Raw genomic sequence first — 26,145 nt, 5'->3', positions numbered from 1 at the left:
AAGAAAAAAAACTTCTATCCTTCATTTTTAAAATAATGTTTGGTAAAAGGTCTCAGGATTTATGGTATCCGAGATACGATTTTTTAAAGTTCGCTACTCCCACCATTATTGGCTGGTATATATTTCACTAGATTTTCCTTTGTGAAGAAAAAACTCTAACTCATTGTTATATTATGTAACAAATCGAAAATTGTTTATTGTGTGACACTTTGACACTATTCCCGATTAATTATTTAAAGATAAATAATAAGAGAGAATGATTTTAACATCGGATCCATTAAGTCAATCCGATACAATTGTTGGTTGTCATTAAGATATTACATATAATATTAAACGGACGCCATTTCCACCGCAAATAAACTATGGAGACCGAGCCTCGGTTACAGTATCCCGTTTAATCCCGCAGAGCTGTCCTTCAGTTAATGGCAACAACTTGTCGAATATCGATCTGTTTGAGGTCTTGTTGCAGTCAGGTCTGCCGCTGAGTGGAGGGCACTAAAAGGACCGATGAAATAAAAATTGTTTCAGGCAGGTTATGGGCGACAGTCCAATAAAAAGAAACTGAAATGGGATATCAAAATCGTAAAACGCTAAAAAGTAGTTGTTGCACAGGGTATTTCACAATTTAAGGAATACTAATCAAAAATTAAAAAATTAAAAATCTAAAACTCTCTAAAACCATGATTCCGGTCACCACCAGAAGTTGATCGAAAATCTCAGAACAACAAATGAAGCTGGACCTTCGAGTTCCCAAATGCTAGAGGTCAATAATACACAAAATTATGCTTTGGTATAGAAAAGAATGAGCAAACTACTATGGCTTTTAATAATTGTAGATATAATATTGTTAACAAATAAATAAAGATTATGTTTCGTTGATATGGTGCATTAATTGTCTCGTTAAATAGTCTTGTCGAATATCATTCGAGAAAAAATTATGGCAAAATTTTCTTCTGGTTTTATTCAAGTTTGTTGCCTTTCGGCAATTTTCGCTTATGAAATTTTGGCAAAATCACTCGACTGACTTCTCGTGATTTAAGTGTAAAAATTTAATTCGCGAAAATGGCCAGGCAACAAACTTTCATACTAGTAGAAAATATTGCCAGCAAAATTTTCTCTCTTATGATATTATATATGAATATTTTTGTGAGAATTTCGAATACTTGGTACAAAAAACACGTGGTAATTTTCTAGCACATATTTACTCGCTCAGCGACTATCACGGTATTTTTTAATCAACTACACAGTAGTTGTAATAAAATAAGTTAATAAAAAAACACAGTGTTTGAGGACACAACGCAAGGACGTTTCCTTGCGTTGTTTCATTTGTCGATTTCGTGGTTCCCGTAAGGTTTGCCTTCTAGCATTCATGTGTTTCGTTTCAAGCGACATTTACCTCCAGATTGATTCGATTCTGGACACTGCTGAGCTGAAAATTTAACTGGGGCGGTACATCTGCTAAAAAATAACGCAGATATGCTTTGCGAAGACATAAACTTCGCTTAAAGTAAAATGGCAAAAGCTGACTTGATCCTAATGTTCAGAATGCATAACGACTGAAAAAGCAATGTCAGACCAGCTCCTACAGAGAACAAACTAAAAGAAAAGCTTACGATATCAATGGAAAACAAGGAATTAGACAGTAGAGTAAAATACTAAAAGAAAATAAAAGTAACACCGTAGCTGCGACAGGCCTAAAAATTGATACATCCCCGGAAGAGAAGTAATTTTTTCAAAGGGCATTTAAGAGTCCTTTCTTTCCTTTCTTTCACTACTAAATCTTTGTCTTAGAGAACCAGGAATACTTCATAACATAGCTTTAAAACAAAACAAGAGAATTTGAGAATTTTTGCACTAGGACAGTCAAAATTTGTAGATCTTGCAGAAAACCTATAAATTTGACTAATAATATTACAAAAACGTTCTCTGCAGAACATAAAGCATTCTTGAAAAAATTAGACTGCTATCAATAATTTTAAATAGATTTTTTCGCGTTTTCCACTTATTATCTTTCAATTATACGTAAAACTATAATGTTGTTGTTAACGATTACGTAAAATTATAATATTTATAATTGTTGCCAAATTAACACTTTTCAGTGAGTCTCAAAGAAAGTCTTCAGATTTTCCGACTAACATAGACGGTCATAACATTCTTAAGTACTCTATGAAGTTACATCTTGACGGTTTTTTTTTCAACTCATTGAAGAATATAAGTATTAAAACAGATGTTAACCCAATCAATGATATTTTTATTTAAACAAGCCAAATACGTACGTATTTGCTTAAGAAATATAACGAAAGGAAACCACGGGACATCGAGGAATTATCTGTTTAAACAGATACATAGTTATTATGTAAAGCAGTTAAACTAACCAAATACATATGTAGACAAATTTAAATTATATACCAAAAATTACATAGTTTAACAAATAGAATCTTGTCTTATCTGGTTGGTTTGAACAGGTTTAAGAGGAACATTGACCCCTAATAATAGATATGTTTTTTTACAAGTTTCAAGGTACACATTATATAAAAAAGGTAATAGCGGTCAAAAAGGTTGATGTTATTTACAATTAGTTATTATGGGAGAAAAATGTTACTTGGACTGGTCACATACATTTCTAAATTAAAAAAAAACAAGACATCATTTACAAATAGCTTATTTCCGTTGGCCTTTAAAGCTTTAATTTTTTATGAATGAGTTAATTTTGAATTATACACATTTTACATCACTGCTATCGAGTTACAAGCTATTTGTATTGGGAGCTCTATTAATTTGTGCTTCTTTAACCCTGAGTCTGCTCGGTATTATCTAGTAAGTACAGTGCAACAGATTTTTTTCTATTTTTTCTAAACGTCGGCTGCTGTATTACCTATTTTCATCATCATTTTGGCTTTACAACCCTGTGTGGGTCCTAGCCTCCCCAAGAATTTTTTTCCAGTCGTCCCTATCCATCGCCTTCCTCCGCCAAGCACGTATTTCCATATTTCTCATATCTTGATCTATGTTATCTAGGAATCTTGTTCTGGGTCTTCCTCTACTTCTTTGACCAATAGGTCTATCAAGGAGCGTTTTTCTAGCTGGGTCGGTTTGCTCCATCCGTATTACATGGCCTACCCATCTCAGACGTCCTATCTTAATGTGTTTTACGATATCTGGTTCCTGGTATATTCTATAGAGTTCGAAGTTGTATCGTATTCTCCAGACACCATTTTCATTTACAGCTCCATAGATTCGCCTTAGTATTTTTCTTTCGAAACATCCTAACATGTTTTCATTGCTTTTTGTTAAAGTCCAGGTTTCTGAACCATATGTTACGACTGGGCATATTATTGTTTTGTAGAGTTTTACTTTTGTATTTCTTGATATAACTGTAGATTTAAAAAGGAGATTAAGTCCAAAATATCATCTATTAGCCGTGCAAAGTCTGCAGTTTATCTCTGCAGTAGTGTCATTTTCAGTATTGACGAGCGTTCCCAGGTATACAAATTCGTTAACTGCTTCGATGACGTCGTTTTCTATAACAAGTGGCCGTAGTATTTGTGGTTGGGTACCTATTTTCATTTATTTCGTTTTATTGGTGTTTATTATTAAACCCATTTTTGTAGCCGTTTCCTTTAGTGCTACGTACGCCTCTCATGCTGCGTTTTCCGTTCTCCCAACAATATTGATATCATCAGCATATCACTCGATGGGAGGTAAAGGGCTTGATGGATCAGTGCCACTTAACACTTCCACGGTGCCTTACAGAGGGACTTCGACCAGCCAATTCGAAGTCCACACTGCGTATCTTCCATTCTTGGTGGATAATCAACATTTGTCACAAGGTAGAGTAAATAAAACACAGTTTAGAAGGTGGACAAGGTCCAGCCACAGAGTCTAAATGTTCGCAGAACCGGAGCAGTGTCTCGACATCGGACTCCCAGGGTGCAGAGACCCTATTTGGGAGCCGAGACCAGACTGACCCGAGAGCTGAAAAATGTCGCAAATTTATAAGCATATTATTATTTATATGGCATTTTCAGATCTCTCGGCCAATAGAAAAAGTAGAAAGATGTTTAAAGGCGGGACGATGCGCATCAGAGTGCGTATTAGTCCACGACTAAGGCACCAGAATGACAAGCATATGCTAGGATTTGCACAGATTTGTTATATATTGAACAGGTAGTTGTGATTTGTGATGTACGTATTACTTTTTCCAAAGCTAGATTGAATAGTATACAGGAGAGTGGGTCTCCCTGACGTAGCCCGTTATTTGTTTTAAAAGGTTCAGAGAGTTCCGCCTGGATTCGTATTACCTATTATACTCTGTTTAAAAAAATACCAGAGGGAAAAAAGAACTTCAACTTAACTTCAATTCTGAGTATCCGAAAAAAAAAACAAACCAGCTCCAACCTCGGTTAAGTTATATACTGGATGGCTAAAAAGAGTATATCTACTAATAGTTTTCGGTTTTCTTTATGTGGGAAAAAGGTGACGAAAATAAGAAACAATAAAAACCAAGGTTTATAACGTGACTCCAGTTTTCAGAGACGAAAATGCCACTGAATCTTTAAAAATCATACGAACAAGCTGAATTTTGCCGATAATATTAATTTTGGGACCACAAAAATTAATTGTATTGTATTTATATTTCTTTCACCAAGAACTTCCTTGGCCGAGGCTAAGATATCAGAGTTAATTTTTGCCCAGCTTTCTGTGATACATGTATTTCTGATTTTTTCGGTTATTCTTTTTTGGAATAGGTATCTTGTGGAGTCATCCTGTAAGCTTTTGACTTTTATCTTTGTGGTGTATTCTGGTGTTTTGTTGTCACATATATGTGGTTTCATTCGGATTTTGCACAATACCAATTTATGATCGCTTCCTATTTCTGCTGATGTTAGTGCTCTTACATCCAAGATTTGAGAGGACTGTAAGTGTACGTTCACACAGACTGCTATAACGCGATCAGCGATGCGATGCTTCGCTATGCTATGCGTTACATAGCAAGCTATTATCTGTGGGTGTTTCAATACAATGATATGCTTGTGAGCTAGGCGCCACCGTCCTATTAAAAATATTACTACGCGGTTTTTGTTTGATAATCTATCCTACAAAACATTGTTTTTCAGATTCCTTGTCACTGGGATGTCTTATAGAAGTTTAGCATTCACTTTTCGTTTAAGAGTCTCGACAGTTGTAAATATAGTACAAGAAATTTGTTTAGAAATATGAAAAGTTTTTCTACAGAAGAAATGTTGATACATTCCGCTGTACAATATTGGAAAAGACAGAATGTTTTTCCAATTACAAACACCTCAAATAAGCAAGAACATATATAGTAACGTAATAACTAATAAACAGTAATTAATACTTACTTGTTACTTGTAACTCCTTTGCAACCTAAATCCATAATTTATTTATTTTGTCCCTATTGTGATAGTTTTTGATCGTTGATCTCATAGGGCCGGACGAATTCTAACATTGTTTATTAATTTTTCCACATTTATATCGTTCGCTAGATATGCGACTATTGGCGATGGAATCAAACATTCTTGAAAACCAAACCGAAGCGCATACTAGCCGCTACTAGCATCGCATCGCACTAAATCGCGCGCTATTTGAACAAGGCGCGATACAAGCGCGATACAAGTGTTTGATATAATCGCATAGCAAAGCATCGCATGGCTGATCGCGCCATAGCAGTCTGTGTGAACGTACACTAACTCTCTATTCTACAGAATATAGTCTATCATAGCTTTTTTGTTGTGGCTATATATTAATTAATTTACTATTTTTACTAGAAATAAGCCGAAATTTTACTTTAAAATAAGTTTGACGATCGATTTACACTTCGGAAATCGTTCTCAACAGCCAAAGTGGAAATCGAAACGTCGAAATAAACTTATTTTAAACTAAATTGTGACTTATTCCCAGTAAAAATAGTAAATTGTGTCCAAATTACGTTTAATTTATTCATTGAAAATAAATTATATCAAATCGTAAGCAGCTGGACTTCTGTCGGACGTCCCACGATACTTCATGCTCTTTTTATTTTACCATAAAATCGTAAGAAAATTAAAATATCTGGAAATTCTGTGCCCGCAAAAAACCAAAACTCTTTTTAAAACTGTTTTGCAGCAGAATTTATTCATGAGAACAAAGAGTACTTAAGAATATTTAATTCGATAAATCTACAAACCAGAAGAGCAAAATAAAGAACGAAGGAAATCCAGAGCAGTCATCCTCAATATAAATTTTCCCGCTAAACCTTAAAATTCAAAAGCATCCATTACACCAAACTTGCTTTTGTTCAATTAAGTCTCTAAACCGAAAACCTAAGAGCGAGACGGGACGCATTTGTAATTTTTAATATTCCACCATCCAGTTCCATTCGATTCTTTTATTTCCTCTGTCTTAAGAAAGCGGAATAAGTTTTTTCTTTATCAAAGAGAAGAGATATTCATACAGTTTTCATTCGACTGGTTTTTAATTTAAAGCATACTTTTAGCAAAAAATAACTTAGGAACATTTGATGGCAGGCTGGAAAAGTTTTGAGAGTATCTGGGAAATTTACTCGTTTTAAAATATATTAGTAAAATGTCTCTTAAAAGTAGGAGAGATAGGGGTTTTTTTAAATCATTCCATCCCTATTTAAGCAAGAATATTTGTAGTAAACGTTCTTTTCGCAAACATTAAACATTGTCATGTTGCTGCATATAAATTCCGCCTAGGGTTAGTTTGTGGATGGATTGAGTAGCTTACAAACTACCACAATCGGTCCTAAGCCTGGATAAAGAAGGAAAATTGAGCAACATGACGACGACATGCTCTCGTTAAAAGAAACTGTCGCAACAACCGATACACAACCTCGGATAAGGACTTTAAACCGAAAACAAGTAATGTAAGGGATACGAATAATGAATATAGGTACATGAAACATACAGGGGGTATACAAGAAGAAAAATGAAGAAAACATAATGAGAAAATTGTAAGCAAGTATTGAGATTAAAATCGCATCTCAGAGCATCGTGACAATTGATTAAGTAAAATCTGTCTCAAACTCTGACAAATTTTCTTTTGACACCAAAATGTCCTCCAGAATGGCTGCTATGAAGTTCTTGTAACACACTTTTATTGTGTGATATTGTGATATTTTACTTTATCGAGATTTTCTCACATCCGATATAGATAGATTATTGGAAAGATACAGAGATTTTCATTGAGCCCAGTACGCTTTTATAGCTTCACTTCTTCTTCTTTAGCCTTCATTTATCCATTGTTGGACATAGGTCTCCTCCAATTGCTTTCACGCTTTTCTATCTTTTGCAATTCCCATCCACTGCTTTCCAGCTACAGCTGTTATATCGTCTATCCATCTGTGTTTGGGTCTTCCCATGCTTCTTTTTGTTTCTGGAGGTCTTCAAAATGTCACTTTATGAGACCATCTATTGGTTGACACGTCTTGCTACATGTGCTACCCATTACGATCTCTTCCTTATGCGAGCACAATGTTCCACGGTCGTCTTTTATTTTTATAATTTTATTCCTGCCAGTGGATTTACATGTTTTTAGTACTTTTATGTTCTTATTGTTCTCTATGGTTTCAAGAATCTGGTTTGTTCTATAAGCTCTGAGGTCTTTTCAAATATTTTTCTTAACGCTTCTGTTGAGCGCTTTATAGTCCGGGTTATCTCTGTTCGTTCTTCTTCTTTTTTCTATCTGTTCTAGAGTCTCGGGTTTTAGTTTAGCTTCTTTTTGTTTTCTTATTCTGCAACAAAGTTTCTTAGTGACTGTTTGTATGTCTTTAGTTATTTTCTTAGCTAGTTCATCTATATTCTTGTGGTCAAAGGTATTTGCTACTAGTTTCCGTACTAATTCCTCTTGGCATTTTTCTCTTTATTACTGGCTAGGATGTCTGCCATCGGTAAAGGGTTTGTTGATAATAGTTTTCATCTTTCTCTCTTTACGTTAATACGTATATCGCCACGAACTAGTCTATGATCACTGCCGATGTTAAATTTGTTCAGCACCTCGATGTTATTACATATTGATCTATCACTGGAAAGGATAAAATCTATTTCATTCTTAACCTGGCCGTCAGGGGTATTTGTTTTTTATAGAACGTGCTCAGGCAAAACATTTTTTTGATGCTTACGTAATTTGCTAATGTCTCTCCTCTGGTGTTTCTGTTGCCTAGACCGAAATTTCCTATGTAGTCTGAGTCGCCTGGTATTCGCCGCCCTATTTTTGCATTAAAATCTCTGCTGATGATAACATAGTGTGTTTTTTCTTGGTATGTAGCTCGCGTTATATCTTCGTAGAGTTGTTCTATTGACTCGTCATCCGCAGTGGAAGTTGGAGCATAGTAGTGTATTATCTGTAAGCTATATCGTTTATTCAGTTTTAATACAAGATATTTTACTCTTTCCCACACTGCTGAGTATTTCACAATCTGGTGTTCTATTCTTCGGTTGACCATGAAAGTCACTCATCCTTGGCCGTAATTCTCTTCTGAATTATATTAGTATAGAGTGTGCCCAGATTTTAGGGTGGTCTTTTTCTCTCCTTGAAGTCTCGTTTCACATAAGCTTACAATATCCCATTTAATAGCCCCTAGTTCCTGTTCTAATTCCTCTAGATGGTCGTTCGTTCTCATGGTTGTAATGTTGTATGTAGCAATTTTATATTTTTGAGAATTAATTTGTTTATTATTGTCATGTATTTTCGATCTTCTGCCTCCCCCAGAATCCGTGAGGCAGTCTATATTGGAATGGGATTCTGAATTATAAACAGGGAACGATTTCTTTTCCCCGATAGGACTGTCCGAAGAGTTCCTACCCACCCGCTTCACTATGTTTGGTTATTTCCTGCCAAATAGGTTTTATTCCATTCTTAAGCTATTTTCGGATGACTTTTAAGTCATTATATGAGTCCTCTTAAGACTTACTTCTTCGAGTACATACCTTCTCTCTTTTTTCAAGCTGACACTGGCTTAGAGCCTGTAATTCGTTCAAAGCATCCTGGAAATCTTGTAATTGTTCATTTAATACATACTTATTGTATTCTAGTTCGGAGTTTGTAATTTTTGCATTATTTCGCATTGACTTACACTCCTCTTGCAAAACTGACAGCTGTTCTCTTAACTTTCCTATTTAATTTTTACTAATTGCTAGTTACACCTTCAAATGAGGAAGTTCAGATTCCAAAGAATCTTTTTCCTTTCCGTGGTCAGTTGTGTATACACTATATGTCACAAATAACAAACTGAGTATGGTTATTAGTTAATTAGTTATTATTATTAGTTAATTTTCATCGAATGTTATGTATGGTTATAACTGCTATATGGGGTAGAAGTTGGACTTTAAAAGCCCAATCCGTAAAAAAATTTAAGGCATTCGAAATGTGGCTATACAGGCGTATTCTAAAAATTCCTTGGACTGCAAAAGTTTCAAACGAACAAGAGTTAAGACGAGTTGGACAGAAAGCTTATGAACACAATAAAAATAAGAAAAACATCGTATCTGGGCCACATACTTCGAAATGATAAATATTCTCTTCGTGCAAGGAAGAGTAGAGGGAAGAAAAGGCTTGGGAAGAAAGAAGAAATCTTGGCTGAGAAATATCAAAGGTTGGACTAACCTCAGTGTTGAACAGATATTTCACGTTGCAAAAAAAAGGGAAGCGTTTAAAGAAGTGATCTCCAACCTTCGTTAGAAGAGAGTACAATAAGAAGAAGAAGGTCAGTTGTGGGAAATCGATTTCTTAGAGACCTATATCTACTATTATTTCTAGTAGGACTATGTGATAGACTTCTCGATGTCGATCTCGTATGACCTTTTTAAGTCATTATATTTTTTTTTGACTCTTTTTAAGGGAAAAATATAAATTATAAATTATAAAATTTTGGTCAAGATCTGGAAATGCTTTTTTCTGCTTCATACTACTGGTCTGAGATTAGTGCTCCACTTAGTGTTTTGTAATGTAATCGGAGAACTTGTTACATTCACCATCCTGTAGTTCATATATGAATGCTTTATACCAATTTATTCTAGAAAATCTTTAGGTGTTTACCTACGGTGTTTTAAATACAACTTTTTTGAAATTATACTTCTACACGCGCGCTCCACGTTGGAAATTTGTATGGGAGTGAATCTGTGAAATCATTACATATGTAAGAGTAGTAAGAGTAAGAGAGAGACAGAAGATATATTTTCTCTCTCTTCCTCTCTCGAATACAAAAATGTTCCTTTTGTATATATAATTTAATATTATATATAAATTGTAATATTATTATTTATGTGATATGTTTTGTATTATTTATTAAATGTTCATAATTATATTAGTCTTTTGTATTTTCACTGTATGATTCAGAACTGTCAATTTTGAAATACGTTTGTGTCATGTCCTCGGTAGTATAGTAGTCAGTATCCCCGCCTGTCACACGGGAGACCGAGTTTCTATTCCCAGTCAGGGAGAACTTTTTTATTAATATTATCACATGGAAAATGTATAATGGTAAAACATATATGCGTCAGTAGAAAAGTTATGTATATTATTGTCATTTTTAAATACTTATGAATATTGAATTTTAATTTGTATTGTATTATTATATTAATAACAAAATAAACAATGAATTTTACTGCAGAGTATGTGTAAAAAAATTTTTGCATTCAACCCCTTTCATACATATGAAAATAAAAATATACATTTTTATCAAAATATTGATTCAATCCTTCATTTACTTATTACAGGTCAAAATTTGTTTATTAATTGTTAGTAAGTTGTTATTAATTCTGTTTCTTTGTCTGCTATATCTTACCTATAGCATTACATATGTGATGATTGTGCAGATTGACTCCCAAATAAATTTGTAATGGCGAATGCGTGTATAGAAGTATAACTTCCACCGGCAGTCCCACCGGACTGCCACACCCGTTTTTTTAGTTTAAATGAAACATCAGTTGCATTTATTGTTAAAATTTTGGTATTTTTTTTGTTTTTATTACGTTATAACGAATATATTTATTTATTATCGTATAGTATTATTATCTTTTGTAACACGTTAATAATAGGTATTTCCATTAAAGTATTCCCCAACTAGTATAATGTATTCAAACAAGTTATAGATTAAAAAACTAAAAAACCGTATAATAAAGAATCTGAGGGCACACTAAACTCGTCTATCGGGTTTTTGTGACTGGAAAATATTTTAAAAGCAAAGAACTTTATGGGAACCTACAATTTACATAGGATAAAGGCCCAAGAGTCTCTTTATACTGTTTGAAGAAATTATGGTTTTGATATGAAATTATTACTCAGGGATAACCGCTTTATTCCTTTAAGTGAAGATTTTTATGGGGATTTGTTTTTTGGTAGTGTTCCAGATTGTCCCGGCATTATGAAAACGAACATATATCATAAGTTGTGAATGACACTTTGACACAGATATTCATTTGTTACAATTTGTTTGATTTTGTACGTTAAGTAGCTGTTCTTGACTATTTTGATAATTTTTTTATGTCTTGTTTTTTGAGTATTTTCTACTAATTTTGTCATTTTTTTCACTACTTTTTTGTCAATTCTGTGACTTTTTAAAAAGTGCTTGATTACAGTTTTTAACTTGTTTTAGTCCTTTTTGGCAATTTTTAAAATCTTTTCTATAATTTTTTATCTGCCGTTGACTATTTTACAAACTTTTATTGACAACTATTTCTTTCGTCTACTTTCCTTCACATTCCTTCCTTCGGATAGATCATCGAATTGGATAGATAGTAGAGTATGTGGGACATTTAAGGAGAGCGCCCAAAAATTTTACTATCTACCTTTATTTTAAAAGTTTGCATTTGGACGTATGAAAATAAATGTAACATAAGAAAGATTTTCACGGTTATAACATTGGAAGTAAAGACCATATTGCCTTGGAGAAAAGTAGGATTGAAAGTTCCAAATGTCAAATTCAAAGTCAAATATAATATATATATATATATATATATATATATATATATATATATATATATATATATATATATATATATATATATATATATATATATAATATAAATTTTATGAAATAACTCTAGAAATAAGTCTAATATTCCACAAAATAATAATTTTATTTAAATAGATTAGACAATTGTACGCAACTGATACGGGAATACTTCAAATTATAATGACAGTTCACCGTGTGGCAAAATTGTATAAAGTGTTGCCGCGTTTTTAGAGTAAGAATTTTGGTTATGTTTTGTTTTCTTACACAATTTGATCATAATATATTATATATTAATAAATTGTATTTATAAATACATATTAAATTTAGATTAATAGCTTTACAAACTAATTATTGTTGTGTATTGTGATTGTGCTATGCCAAAACAATTAAATAGTCTGTAGAAAGCTGATAAGCTTTCACATAAGATAGATTATTTTGAACAAAAAATAATGGCGGGCCGTTTTTGCTATTAATGCTCTAAAAGAGGTAAGTTTAAAATTTAGAATATATAATTTTGTATTGAAATGTTTTCTTATGTATTTTAGTGTGTTGCATTAGTCTTAAAACTAAGTGTATTTACTGTTAACATAATAGTTGACATTTTAAAAATTCCTCACTTACTAACTATTCTGATGTTTTGGCAATGCTGTGGGGTTCTGACGTCGTAAATCTTGAATGACGTGCAATCATTTTTATATAAAAAAATGCTATAAAAGAATATTTTAAGTACTATTAGAGTTATTGTAATTTAAATACTTAAAAAGATACCAAGAAAGAAAGTTCTATAATAAAGAGGTCTGGTGGGGGTCAAATCAAGTTCAAGAAAAAAATAAAGGATAGAAAAAAATTATATAATGTGTCACAGATCTTGAAAAGTATGATCACCAAATAGGAAACGAAAGTAGCATTAAGAAAAACTTAAAGCAGAGGCGTATAAAAATCTAAGTGATCAACTTAGATTGTTTCCAGGGAGGATGACAAAAAAAGATATTTAAAATAGGGAAACATAGAGCAAAGAAACCATACATTTTAATCTGATTAGATATGATATGAAAATAATAAAATACTATTTTTTGAATTATTATTTATTTATTAACATTTTAAGTGGCAAAACTTTTTTTTCCTTAGTTTGTTAATTACAGCTCCTGGTGCATATTCAATATGACCTTAGATTTACTGGAAATAAAATAAAAAAAATCCGCGAAAAAATGCAATTCATGCAAAAAATGACTAGTAAATATAGCTGCCAGGGTTTCTTTCGGATGACAATAAATTGTAGAAGGATCACTGGTAAATATAGATACCATTATATTTGTCCTATGTTTTATTAGCGAAATTAAAATATACAAATATATAAACTTATTTATTACCTAACAATTATAGAAATAAAATAATAAAATTTTTGTGGTATGGTTCAAAACAAGCAAAGGATATGTTAGTGAACTGGTTATTGCCTAAACTGTAGCAATATTATTTATAAATAGATTTTTTGTATTTGTATTGTACAACTATACATACATTGTCTAGTTGCATTTGTACACAAAGTTAATGCTGAGTGCTACTGATGCTTTAAAGCGCCCACTTTTTTAGACTAATAATTTATTTTATACTGTTTATATAGATAAAAATAGGTATATTTAATACGAAAAGTAACTGTATCTGTAATAAAAAAGAATGGCTCTTGGGGCGGATTTAGTATTTTTGGATGGCAGCGAACGTGTTAAGATTTTTTCTGGTTTAATTTCTTGATGAGCTATTCACTTAATACTCCTATAATAGTTGCTGTTTTTATTATATGACCAATACAAGGTCATTTATTATTTTTCTTTGTCTTTGTCATTATGCTAATTCGTTTTGATTCTTAAATTTCCAAGCAACTGTTTTGAAAATTGTTACCAGATTTAGTTGTTTTATAGTTGTCCAAGTAAAAAACTTTATAATTCAATTGAATGAACCCCGTATATTTTATTTCGTCCGAACCCGTCGCTTCGGTCGGAGCCACAAATTGAATAGATTCATTTTATTTGATTACAGGTAAAATTCCGTGAAGGTATGAGAAATCTGTTTGAAAGCCACACACCACACACAAAACAACCTTCTAGTGCTAGAGCATCTTTCGAAAAGGCAGAATAATACACCTTAAAGAGGTTGTGTATATTGTTGGGCTCGATAAATAAATACCTGATTAACTAATTCTGGTCCTTTGAGAGGCATTGGACCGTTTGGTTGTGAGATTCGAGTGTTGAGCAAATAATATGAGACAATATGTATGAAGATGAAGGTTATGTTAGTAAAAGGAAGTTAGGTTGTAATGGGCTTTTGTATTTTTGTTCATAGCTGGCGAGAACAAATGATGAGGATTTTAATATAAAAAATATCTTTTTTTAAAAGCAAAAGCACAATGGATCAATTTGAAGTAGGTCAAGATAAAGATATATTTGAAACCTAAGAACCCATATTAAAATAATATAAGAAATCAACAAAAGAATAATTTTTTCATGTGTATGAATAAGCGCTTTGTAACAGAATAATTTACGTATAGGTAAAAATTGACTTTCATTATATAAAAGCTTGCTGATTATCTTAAATTTTTCCCATAAATAATTCTAATTAGCTATCTCTGAATTATGTTTAAAGAATGCAAGTAATTATTCCTTATTCCACCCCATCCTTAAAATGCCATAAAGTTGAGTCCATAATAAGTTATTCCTAAAAATGGTTTTAAAAATTTGAATCTTGATAGAAGCCCTCTTAATTTAACTAGTATATTATTTTACTACTATACTATACTATAAATGTTTATCAATTATTATATCTAGATATTTTACGTATGTGGAATTTCATTTTTTGCATCAATTTTTAATGAGCCAAAATTTGGGAGGTTACTTAAGTACGATGTAAATGACATATATTTTGTCTTATCTTCATTTAAGGTGAGTTTATTAAAGTGAAACCATTTCTGAATTGTAGCAAAGTCGGTTTCGGCTTTTTGTTTTAAATTACTCCACGTATCTGTCCCCCGCTGATCCATAGGATATAATTCTTACTTTACTAATTTCTCGATCTATTTAAACATGTTTTTGTCAACAGTGTCAAATGCCTTTCAAAATTCTACAAATATACAAAGAGCTGGTCTTGCATTATTAAGAGCTTTGTAAATGTTAGCTGTTAGAGCACAGATTGCATCTTCAGCGAATTTTTCTTCCTGAAACCCCTACTGACATTCAGACAGTATATTGATGTTTGAGATCAGGGTAATAGGCCTACAATATATTTCTTCACCAAATTTGAATAGCGGTTTAATAGTTTAAGTTTTTAATATATCCGGAAAATTGACTAAATTAAGACCCGTATTTATTATGTATATTAGAGGCTTTAAAATCTGTTTTGTTATTTCTTTTAAAGTTTCAGATCTATTCTCCGTTCATAAATTGTTGAGAGCACGAAATGTGCCTCAAACTCATAAAATGGTCGTAAACCATAGGCGTTCCTGAGGTGTTTATTCATTAAATAATAATATAATATTTTTTAATACTGTTATATATATAATATTAATATTTTAATACTAATATATTTAGCAAAAAAACAATTAAAACTTTCACGGCTAATGTTATGTAATTATTGTAATTATATTATATTAATAAAAATAAGAATTTAACCATTAAAAATTTTGTAAATAAGAATACCTTATCTCTTTGGATATTTCAATACTAATCTTCGCGTTTAATCACTTTACTAGAAAACCTGGAATTCATATCCGAAGGTACTATTCGTTGCAAGATAATTAGGATGGAATTCCCCAGATTTTTAATAATATAATGGGTATGCTTTGGCCACGTGCCTCGTTTATTCAGTTTATATTCGAAACTTAACTTAAAAGGGTGAAGTTATTACGAACGAAAACAATTTTTTTGTTAAGTACGTTTTTGATCGCATGTAATTTACGGCTCGTCGGTGTGTCCGCGTCTACGGCAGTAATTAGCGTCTCGAATATTTCTTTTGCGAATTATATGCAGTGCGTGAGTGATTTTTTATTCCATATACCTACGAACATATACGTACCTTTCGCTCGTGCTCGTTTTGTTGGATTGTTTGTGATGGCTTCATCATCAACATCATCAAGTTTTACACCGGTACTGTTGCGTACAGTCAGTAAGTCTGTCTATTCAACAAGAGAGAAGACTATTGTCCTGAATGTTCACGATGCTCTGGTTTCTCAGAATCCCACAAACACTGTTCGCAACATAGTCGAAAGTTGTGCCAGCATGACTGGCGTAGAAGAGTCAACTATATATAGGTTCCTATCAGAAAGAAAAAAACACGTTATAGCTAACCCAAACACAAACAGTTAAAAAGAGGGAAAAAGCCTATTGAAATTGATGAATTTGCCAAAAATGGTATTCGAAGGAAAATTCATGGATTTTTTTTTAAAAAGAAATACCAAACTTAAACAAAATTTTACAAGAAGTTAGAAACGACCCGGATTTGCCTCATATCGGACGAACTAAATTGTGGCAAGTTTTAAAAGAATTAAATTTCCGGTGGGAGAAATCAGACCGAAAATCACTTTTGATTGCCCGGGAGGAGATAATATGTTGGAGAAGAAAGTATCTAAGATCCATACGAAAATTCCGGGCTGAAGGAAGGCCCATCTTCTACCAGGATGAAACGTGGGTAAACTCAGGTCATACTCGACGACTCGGATTCCGAAGTTGATCCTATTTATTTTGAATTTGAATAGTTTTCTAATCGTAATTATATAAGGTATTTAAATAATAGTTGTAATCGTAAGGTATTAAAGGGGAAAGGCGCAAAATGTCGCCTGTCAAAATGTTCAATGTGTTTTAAATGTATCCATGTTTTTTTCAAATCCTGAGAAAACTAAACAGCATTTTTGAAAAATTTAAAGGCAGAATGAAATATTTTTTAGAATAAATAAAAAGTTTCTTTTGCATGCAATATTTTCAATTAAAAATTATACTATATTTTCTCTTTTATTTTCATCCCTGTTACATAACATATTAAAATAAACATTGTAGAAGTTTTCAGGGACTTTTTGCCCTGAGTAATAATGTAATCTTTCATTCTGCGTTTAAATGTTTCAAAAATATTTATTAGTTTTCTCCGGATTCGAAAATAATGGATACATTTAAAACACATTGGAAATTTTGCCAGGCGACATTTGGCGCCTTTTTCCTTAATTAAATAAATGTATCTTTTACAAATGGCAAGAAACTTTTTATTTTTGAATAAAATAAATAAGTTTTATTAAAAAATACAATTTACATAAGTACAATTTAAAAAATATATTTATTTAGTTCAAATAAATGTTTCAATCATATACTCTACGACACTGGTCGTTCATCTCTAACCATTCAAAATACCCCCGTAATATGATTATAAGGTATTGTATTCCTTCAGATATAAGGTGGGTTAGTCGAAAACGTCTTAAACCGTCAGTTTTAGGTTGGTTTTTACTATTATATCGTATTACCTATCCTCTCTGTATTTCAGTTTTCAAATTGGGGTTAAACTTGTAGTGAGCTATCAACAAATTGTGAACCGACTTGTAATATTATCATGTCCTGGTGAGTTTTTATTTTCTGAAGATTTTATTATTTCTTCAAACTTATTTTGAGTTGTTGGAAATAGGTACATAGTATTATTTATTGCCAATATATTTTCTCGAAATTCAGTTGGCTCAGGAATCATTTCTGCATACAGTTTTCCCAAATTGGTATATTAGTCTACAAATTCATTTGATATGTCTGTTTTATTGGTTAGTATTTCATCATTTTGTGTTTTTATCAGTTTTATATTTGTTTTTGAAGCTGTTTTTCCACAGAGCTTATTTACACATCTCCAAAAGTTTTTTGAAATATTTTTGTTAGAATTGATTAGTTCTTCTGCATAAGCTTTTTAAGCTTGTCTTTTTGCTATAATATTTTCATCTATTTTGTACTTGTTCTGTAAATTTTTATCACGGGAATGAGTTTTTAACAATTTGAATAAATTGTTTTTTTCTTTATTGATTTAACTAACGGTGGTGTTATCCATGGTTTTTTATATTTTTCTTTTTGTTTATGTTTTATTTTGTTAGTATTTAAGTTTACATCTTCTTCTTCTTCCTATGCCGTCTCCATTAACTGAGGTTGGTTCTCTGTCTTTTGCACCGTGGAATAATTCGTCTACAGTCATGTTTGTCCAGTCTCGAATATTTCGCAGCCATGACTTCCTCTTTCTACCTATGCCCTTTTTGCCATCGACTCTACCCTGCATGATGACCTGCAGAGGACTATATTTATTATTCCTCAGTATGTGTCCAAGGTATGCAGTCTTGCGTACTTTTATTGTTCTCAACAATTTTTTGTCTCGATCCATCCTTCTCAGCACTTCCCCATTGGTGACCCTGGCAGTCCACGGAATTCTCAACATTCTCCGGTATATCCAAAGTTCAAAGGCTTCAAGCTTCTTAACTATTTGCGCTTTTAACGTCCATCCTTCTACCCCGTACAATAGTTGGGATCAGACGTAACATTCAACAAACCTCAGTCTCAGCGCAGTATTCAGATTTTTGTCACAGAACAATTGCTTGAATTTTAAGAACGCTGCCCTTGCCATTTTTATTCGTACCCTGATCTCTTGGTCTGGATCTAAATCTGTGTTGATGTAAGCTCCCAGATATTTATATTTTGTCACTCTCTCTATTTGCTGTCCACCAAGGGGTAGCTGTTCAACATCTCTTTCAAACTAAACCAAAAACCAATTTTCTTGCTCTAAATCTGAGTCTAGTTTTGTGTAATTGATAAAATACTTAAACATTTTGGATTGTGTGGAATTTATATTTATATGTTAAAATTGTCAATACCAAATACTATGAATGAATGATATCAGTAATATCCTTATATCTAAAGATATAAGATATCATATTATTCTCAAAATTTGACGAACACATGACAAATAAACAAACCAGACAAGTTCTACTTGCTGGACGTGTATATTCGTTTATATTATGATATAAATCCATATTCACACACGATACTTTTATACTCATCTAAGAATTCTTTATTACACTCTAAATGATTAATTAGGAAAGAACGCATGGAATACGGGAAGCTTTCTCGTAACTTTTCCGTGTTAAAGATAATTTTCAAAAAAAAAAAACGATATGATTTCGTTTGTAAGTGTATATTTATTTTAGTAAAAATGTGGAGTATGTCTTTATAATTAAGAAATTTTACTTGCAATAAATCTTTTAAGATAACAAGTAAATTATGATATAAAAATAGTACGTACATTAAAATCTGCTTTTAAATTTGCACATGTTTTGGACACTTCACAAAGAGCTTCAAATCGTACCTGAAACAAATATGAATATTAGATATATTATTTTTATATTAAAGAAAGTACTGAATCAAGAAAAATGTCAAGACAGCTTGGATTTAATTCTTAATTACACTGTTTGTTTGATTAATAAGAGAAATAGGTAATTTATTATTTATCAATCAACTACAAGTCTGTATAAATATATAGTTATCTATATGGCGAGTCCTAACGACAAGAAACCAAACCTATTGACTACTGGGCGGACAATCCATCTACAAAAAAATATTCTTGTATCAACAAACATTAAACCTGTACAGACATATATCATTTAGCACCAGGACTTTGTCATTAAAAATAATTTAGATCTAGCTGTTACAGAGTGTCATATTTCATAGCACAGCCCTAATATATTTCTTTATTAAATACGGTTCTAGACATATTTCTTTCATAATCCAGCCCTGTACTAAATTTATTTTACCACAAAAGGTCGAATTTTTGTTAAATGTCTTTAGTTTTTATTATCTCATAATTCACAGACCCTTTCATATATAAGAAAGACTATGTACACAATATTTGTGGCGCGACATTAGAAACAATTTTAACCCACCCTTTTTTTTTGTCAAAATTAGTTTTCTGGGCATGAAAAACAATTCGAATTGCACACCTTAGTTTTTATTATTCTATTTTTACTAAATGAGTTTCTTATGTCAATTATAGAAATATTATTGCTTTTGATTTTTTTTATTATTTATAAAACTAAAAAGCCATATAAAGATAGTAAACAATCTCACTTCTTTCAAAATTCGTATAAAATGCTGGTTCTTTGCCCGTAGCAAAAATAATCTCTATAGTAGAATCCACAGTTAGAATGCAGTGCAGATAAGATAGGCAATGTATTTCTTATGGGAGAAAGGCCGACCACGTTGTCGGTTTGCCCCGAGCGGCGCATCAGGACCGGATTTAAGAATCAAAGCACTGGAATATACGCGCACATAAGAATTGCTTACCGTTGTATAAAAGACTATTATTATTGTTTCAACTAAAGCATGATGCAATCATCGATGTATAAATAAGAGAGTTACATTGTCTAACTAGACAATAACATTTAGAAAATAATATAAAAAAGTAAAATATATCAATAACTCCTTATCGAGTGCTTATCTATATTTATCAACTTTCAATAGCTTCCATTGTAAACACATTCTTTGGTAAATAAAGATCATTATAAAGTCATTGAGATGCTATGTTTTTTCTACCCTTTTATATGGAGTCGAAGCCTGGACCAAACGATCAGAAGCCTTCGAAATGTGGTGCTACCGCCGCATGTTCAGAATTTCCTATATCCATCATGTTACAAACACCGTGATCCAACGTATGAATAAAGATCTAGAAATTATGCGTATCGTGAAAATTAGAAAGATGACATACTTTGGGCATGTGATGCGGAATGAGAAGTATCAACTAATTCAACTAATTTTACAAGGTAAGCTAGAAGGCAAAAGATTTTAAGGGTGCAGAAGGACATCGTGGTTGAAGAACATCACACAGTGGACAGGAATGACTACCATACATCTATTTAGAACAGCTGTCAACAAAGTTGTATGGACCAACGTGATTGCCAACATCCACAGAGGATAGGCACCAAAAGAAGAAGAAGATAAAGTCATGAGGAGAAGCGAATCAGTTTTACTCCCCATTGTCTACGAAAAGTAAACATGTCTCTTTTGTCGATTTGGGTACTGGCCATTAGACCAAAAACTTGTTGGCAAAAACTACGAAAGTTCAGTGCTATTTCAGTTTCGCATGTGGGCGAAAGTACCAGTATCTGTCGTGAATTTCAAACAGGGTATGACTTTTAGTGTGCAAGTAAAACGTGTGGTGTTAAATGAATTGAATTATCATATGAACTTAAAAAATGGTGACAGCTTGATTATTACTGTGGAAAAAGTTTCGAAAATGTGCAAAGTGAGTGTTTGAAAAAGAAAGAAAAACAGTTTCCAGTCCAATTCACGTGAGAATGAGTGAAATCTCGAATAAGGAAAATTGTTCATGATTTTTTTTTGGAAAACTACCCCCAACCGTCGATAGCATAATGACCAGAGTGAAGATGATAAGGACCTACCAGCTTTTTCAAAAACCACATTTATATAATGATGGAATGAAAAGATATCATATTCTGGAGAAGCAAGTACCTCAGACAAATAAAAACATTGAGGAAGAAGTATAATGTAAACCTTGTTTATACCGATGAGTCTTGGACTAACGTCGGTACTTTAGTCAAAAAGGAATGGATGGACACAACGATCAAGAACCCACGAGATGCCTTCATAAAAGGGCTCTTTACTGGACTGAAATCTCTAACCTAAAGAGGTCCTCGATTTGTTCTTCTTTGTACTGGAAGCGAAATTGGTTTTGAGTCATGGGCTGAATTAACTTTCTTGGCCAAGAAGAGAACTGATGATTACCACGACGAAATGGACGGGGATCCATATGAAGAATGGTCTGGTAAGACGTTAATTCCAAACTTGCCGAAAGGCACAGAAAACGTTGTCGTTTTGAATAATGCAACGAAAAAATTGTGGAAGAAAAGGCAAATCAAGGATTGCCTAATCGAAAAGAACATTTTCTTCGAATGACTTGATACTGCAGCCGTATGAGATTTTGAGTCTGCCGCCTTTCCACTGCGAGCATAACTCGATTGAGATGGTGTGGAGTCAAGTAAAAAGGTATGTGGCTTCAAACAACGTCGATTTTAAAGAAAAAACAGTAGAACAGTTGATAAAAGAAGCTTACCAACGGGTATATAAAGAGCAGTGACATAATTATGTGAACCACGTCAAGATAGTAGAAGAAAAAATGGCTGCGGTGGACAATTTGCAGGAAGATATTGAGGTTGCGGTGATAATTAATATGGGAGATGATTCAGGGGATGAGGACGATTTAGAAATGGATTGCGAATAGTATTAATTAACAATAACAACTTATCTCGATCGATGATATAATATAACTCATCTCGATGCTCTATACGCATTATATATCACAGTTCTCAGTTAATGGAACCATATCTCGCCTTAATGCACGTTTCGCTCTCTATACGTATTAAACGTATATGCTCGACATAGAAAAGTGGTCATTTAAACTCAGTTTTTCAAGGCAAATTGTAAAATAAAAGTGTAAATTAACTATGCTCGAATAAACTAAAAATACCTAAACTCACAGTCTACAATATTTCTTTAACATCGAGTTCCTTCCCTTTCTTCGACGAAAACTAATTAATCCGAGTATTTCATAATCAACCACTTAGAAGTTTGGTTGTCGTCTTTGTTGGAGAAAATGACAAACACAAGCTATTTAAAAATAAAGAAATAAAGTACTAATAAGCATTGCATGGGCGGATCAAGGACTGATTTTCGGGGAAGGGGCATGAACTTTTTTAGGGGGGGGAATACCGGAGACCTGGGGGAAATTTTTTAAAAATTAGGGTTCAAATGGTAAGTTTTAAGGCACTTTCACACACTTGTGATAGCTATAAAGACATTCAAAACATCGTTTTTAAAGTACTTTTATTTGCTACAAAAAATCAGCAAATTTTAACTTAAAACCCCATTAAGTCTAACAAGTGCAAAGAAAAAAATGTTGTTTAGTTTATAAAATTAAAATAGCATAAATAAAAAGCGGAAAGGGACGGGACGCTGGACGGAATAGCGATTTTTGCTGATGGGCGGGAGGCGGGACGGGACAGCAATTTTTCTGCAGGTAAATAAATTTATTATTCGACTATCTCGACGAAAAATGTTATAAAAGAATACTGATCAACACAATGACAAAGAATGCAATCTTACTAAAACTTTGTTCATAGTTAGATCTTCTATATTTCAATGTCGACATGGTATTGGATTGCTTAGTCGCCAGGTTAGCATCAAGAAATTTAGTTTGTAGAAGTCGGATTAGTGGCAATGTTAATTTTAGTATGTCAAACAATGACATCATTGACACTAGAAACTCAGATGTGCATAAATAATTAAGCAAAGTTGATGCAAGTGTAGCAGTCTTGGGATCCTTCCATATTGAGATAGATGTTAGTGCTTTAATTATATGTAAAATGCCAGATCTGAACTGGATTACACTTTGATGGCGCTTATCCCATCTTGTTTCGCATAAACTTGTTAAATTTTGTCCGAGTTTCAGTTTCAAAACTTCATTTGTCTTGACTGACAGGTTAAAAAAAATGATATTACTGACTTCATTGTTCTCACTCCGTCTGTGATGGACTATCATTAATAGAAGTTATCTAACGTATCTATATTAAAGATATCTAACTGCGTTTTTATTTCAGTTACTGCACCGTCTGGTTCAGAGCTCATTACGCTACAACTTTTAGTACCGATTTCTACAGATTTCTTCGTATCCAAGTGCCTTTATTAGCACTTTTTACGTATAATACTATTATACTATTTTTCCCAAGGCTATTCAGGCTTCGTCAGGCATTGTTCTTCTACTCTTTCTTGATTTTCACTAATTATTTTTTTGTTCTCAGAAGCGTCAATGACCTTGACAAAGTCTGAATGTTGTTTTTGTATACGTATCTCAAATTTAAACGCGTAAACAAGTCCATGAGCGAAAGAAATTTAACAACAAACGACTGCGAAGATAGGAAGAGATGGTGTTTAGGTATCGGACAACGTCGAAAGACGTTCTAAACCGATGTATATATATCTCAAATTTAGAGAAAACTATAAACGTTTGAACTGCAAAAAGTAATCTTCATAGGGATATGGAAATGGTCACTGGTAATAAGACCATCTACAAATTGTCGCAGTCACAAACAATGGCTTCTTCAACACTATATACAAAGTTGAGACCATCTATAGAAAATGTCACACCGAGAGTGCAGTACGGCTAATATAGGAATGCACAATTGCCGGATTTCACGCCTTGTGCTTGGCGATACAAACAGGTCCAAGTGGTAGTCACAGAACCGTACCCAGATCTCTACGCCGGGCTCTGTTATTTATTATAAAATGATATATTGATAAAATAATTGCCTTCAAGTAGCCAAATAAGAGGCATGAATTTGAATAAAAAGACCTTAAGTTTTTAGCGAGAATTTTATTATAAAACTGTATACTTTATTAAACTAACAAATGTATTTTAAATTACATTTCTTGATAGCTATAAATATACAGGGTGGAACCTCCGGTAACTCGATTTCCGTGCACCCAGCCCAATATCCAAGAAAAACTTTTTCTTTTGTAAATATGTGAAAAATTATCAGGAACGGGAATATCGAAAAAGCTTTGCACATTTTTTAATCCCGGCGATGTTATTAAGAAAACGAGTTGCGCACTTGAATCACTGCGAAATTTTAACACCTACTATGGAATTTTTTTTTTGTGGAAATCTGAAGTTCAGTTTTTGTCCTTGTTAAAACATAATGCAGTCTCGCATTTTTTTACACACAACATAAGTTTACCTAGTTCCTTGGCATAGCAACCTGGTAGTTTTCAGCGAAACCTTGTGTTATTTCATATGGGATAATGGTTTTCCTTGCCCACACTTGACCAGATGAGCAGGTATAAGGTTTATAGTGTAAGTTATTTAACATTATATTATATTTATACTTTATTAAACTAACAAATATATTTTAAATTACATTTCTTGATAGCTCTAAATATACAGGGTGGAACATCCGGGAACTCGATTTCCGTGCACCCAGCCCAATATCCGAAAAGCCCATACTCTGATTGGACTGGTAAATGCATTTTATTGGTTATTCAGTGTAAAATAATCGAGGTTACTCACAGATATTCAATTAATTATACTAAAGTCGTCCTCTACATCCGAGATGTCGGATTCGCTTTCGCTACTCTCCCCTGTGTTCGCGTGTATTATCAATTGGTCTACGTCATCTTGCAGGTTGTCCGCAGTCCACATCCCAGTTTCCGTTTTCTCAACAACATGAGTGACATAATTGCGCCAATTTTGCTCTGTGACGAGTGCGAAATCGTCGTCGATCAACTGGCGTACCTCGTCATTTTTAAAAGTGGTATTATGGGTACATACATATCGCTTAAATTGGTTCCACACCATTTCTATAGGATTCAATTCGCAGTGATATGGAGGAAGCCTTAAAATATAAACATTATGTTGTGAAGCATACTCATCAAGATGATACTTATCGTATTGATCTTTAAAAGCACGCGCTGCTTCTAATAGCTCGGATTTTAAATAACACTCCTCGAAAAAAATGTCTTTTTCCACTAGCCATTCCTTGATTGCAGCTTTATTCCAGGAATTTTTAGGGAATCTCTCTTTACGGGAGTGGTACGATGCATTGTCCATTACAATGACATTCCTTCGACCATTATTTGGTAAATTTTATATTAATGTCTCCTTAAACCACGACTCAAAATATGCGGCATCCATTTCATCGTGATAGTCGCCATCATTTTTCTTTGCCAGAAAACACGCTGTGTGCCAGGAAGGAAACCTCCTGAAAAACCTGCATGCAATAAAACATATCGTGGACCTCGTTTAGTAGGTGCTTTTAAGCCAGTACTTAAACCTTTGAGAAAAGCATTACGACTGTTTTGTATCGTAGTATTGCACCATTCGTAATTTATAGATTGGCCAACATTAACCCACGATTCGTCCAAATATATGATATTGCAATGGTCTTTTCGCAAACGTCGTATAGTTCTCAAATAATTATGGCGCTAATGAATAATATCCTCTCGCTCCACCATGATGCTTCTTCGGCCACGTTTCTTATAAACAAATCCAATATCTTTCAGAAGTCTGTATAAAGTAGAAAGAGACAACGGCTGTATATTCTCATTACC

At 32.9% G+C, this 26,145-nt stretch overlaps 1 protein-coding gene across 2 annotated transcripts in view; it reads right to left on the bottom strand.

Annotated features, from left to right (window-relative positions):
• Window positions 1-26,145, bottom strand: part of brat (tripartite motif-containing protein brain tumor) — a 523,432-nt gene that overhangs the window by 195,412 nt on the left and 301,875 nt on the right. The window contains exon 1 of one of the 2 annotated variants that reach the window (XM_072530456.1): window positions 19,274-19,290. The exons of the other annotated variant lie outside the window; for it this stretch is intronic. The gene's annotated coding sequence lies outside the window, so the exon portion shown is untranslated. Of the gene's footprint in view, window positions 1-19,273; window positions 19,291-26,145 lie in introns of those variants that run through there. 2 annotated transcript variants of the gene reach the window in all.

The sequence above is a fragment of the Diabrotica undecimpunctata genome, chromosome 4 (assembly GCF_040954645.1).
Source record: "Diabrotica undecimpunctata isolate CICGRU chromosome 4, icDiaUnde3, whole genome shotgun sequence".
In the NCBI taxonomy this organism is placed as follows: Eukaryota; Metazoa; Arthropoda; class Insecta; order Coleoptera; family Chrysomelidae; genus Diabrotica; species Diabrotica undecimpunctata.
This window is presented reverse-complemented; position numbering and strand designations above follow the sequence as displayed.